This window comes from Carlito syrichta, unplaced genomic scaffold (genome assembly GCF_000164805.1).
Source record: "Carlito syrichta isolate Samal-C Ts95f unplaced genomic scaffold, Tarsius_syrichta-2.0.1 Scaffold126461, whole genome shotgun sequence".
NCBI classification, from domain to species: Eukaryota; Metazoa; Chordata; class Mammalia; order Primates; family Tarsiidae; genus Carlito; species Carlito syrichta.
Window position 1 is genome coordinate 23,686 of NW_007070557.1, and position 2,251 is coordinate 25,936.

The window sequence follows — 2,251 nt, forward strand, 5'->3', positions numbered from 1 at the left end:
AAAAAAAAAAAAAAAAAGGTAAGCTTTTATCATTATTCAGGTATGGCAAGACCAACAGATCAGGAGATGGTCACCATGTGGCATACTCACAAACCCCAAAAGCAGGGGGTACGCTACACCACGCAAGGCCACAAGGGGAAGTACTGGTCTGTCAAGAGACAGAGGGTGAGGAGAGGACCATGGCAAGAGCCTCTGTTGTGGTTTCTGTGGGAAGGAACAGAAGAGGCAGAGGAAACAGGTTCCAGACTAGCTAGTTTGAATTTTGGCAGGCTCTGGGGCACAGAGGTTGTCCTGAATTGTCTGGTACCTGCACTGGGGTGATCAGCGCGGGTGGACAGTGGCTCACAGTGCAAGGGCTGACGGAGGGGTGTGAGGATGTGGGCTCTGACTGGCTGGATAGGGAAGGCATGCTCACAGGTGAGTCTTTTTTTTTTTTGAGTCGGAGTCTCACTCTGTTGCCCAGGCTGGAGTGTAGTGGTATTCTCACAGCCACCGCAGCCTCGATCTGCTGGGATCAGGCAATCCTTCGGCCTCAGCCTTCCAAGTGGCCGGAACTACAGGCACGCACCACCACACCCAGCTAATGTTTTTATTTTTATTGTAGAGACGAGGTCTCAGTTGCCCAGGCTGGTCTTGAACCCCTGGGCTCAGGCAATCCTCTCACCTCTGCCTCCCAAAGTGCTGGGTTTACAGGCATGAGCCACCGCGCCTGGTCCATGAGTCCTTTACTCTCACCCCTCCAGAGTCAGCAGGGCCCCAAGAAGTCAGCAGGACCCCAGCAAGCAGAGATGCAGAAGATAAAAGGCATGATTAATGCACCAAGCATACAGAATCTGAGGGGACCTGGGCGGGCACCAACAGTGTCCCTGCAGGTGGGAAAGAACAGCAGATGAGACAGGCACGATGAGACCCAGAGTCAGGATTTCCCCTTATCTTGGTCTCAGTTTCCTCATCTGTGCCTCAGCCCAGGTCGGGAAGAGTGCTTGCTGAGACTGTCCACAAACCCCGCCTGCTGGTGAATATCTGTCGCCCTTATTAGCAACTGGTTGTCAATTCCAGTTCCTCAGTGGTGAGACCTCACATGATGTTAGGGACCCATGATCAAAGAGGAAAGAGAGCAAGTGTTTATTACCACTGAGGCAAAGATAGTCTTCGGGGTCTTCCGAGCCAGTCAGGTGGGATCTGTCATCTTCACTTCCGATAACATAACTGAAGATTAGAGAAAGGGGGTGAGGTACCCAGTGTCACACAGACAGGGCTGTTGGGGTGGGGATTTGTTTGTTTTTGTTGTTGTTTTTGAGTTGGAACCTCTCACTCTGTCGCCCAAGCTGGAGTGCAGTGGCATAGTTACGGCTCCCCACAGCCTCGACCTCCTGGACCTCCTCAGCCTCCCAAGTAGCTGGGACTGCAAGTGTGTACCACCACACCTGGCTGATGTTTTTTTTCTTTTTGAGTCGGGGTCTCACGATCATGGCTCACAACAGCCTCAACCTCCTGGGCTCAGGCGATCCTTCCAATTCAGCCTCCCAAATAGCTGGGCCTACAGGTGTGCATCTTCATACCTGGCTAATTTATTATGATGATTATTATTGTGGAGATAAGGTCTCACTGTGTTGCCCAGGCTGGTCTCGAACTCCTGAGCGCAAGCAATCTGCCTGCCTTGGCCTCCCAAAGTGCTGGGATTATAGGTGTGAGCCACTGCTCCCGGCTGGGATACGTGTTTTAGTGGCAGTGGCACAAGGGACGGTAGGGCCATGACTTCTAGCAAGGGCCAGAAGCCCTGGAGGAATGGGGTAGGTGGTCAGAGAAGCATCTTCATCAAGACTTACGGGGTGAGGAGGACTAATCAGGGTTCTCCCTGGAAGACAGGTCCTTGCAGAAGAAGAAGAGTTGCAAAGACCTGGGGGCATGAAGGATGCTGGCCATTGGGAGCCTTGTGTGTCAGGGTCACTGCAAAAGGTGGCCTGGAGTGTGGTGGGTGGGGCTGGATCTTGCAGGGCCTTTTATGTCAGGCGGAGGAGGGGGTGCCAGGCCTGGAAGGATTGGGAAGGGTGTGGCAGGCTTTCTTCTGTCTCACCTCCCAATTTCAGTCTGTCCCCATCTCTGCCTGACTCCGGCCGCCTCTGTCCCCACATCTCCCTCTCTGCCTCTCTTTGATTTGCCTTTGATTGCTTCCTCCTCCCTGTCCCTCTCCACTCCCTCCTACCCTTATGCCTGGCTCACCTGTCACCCCTCTCAGTCTCTGCCATCA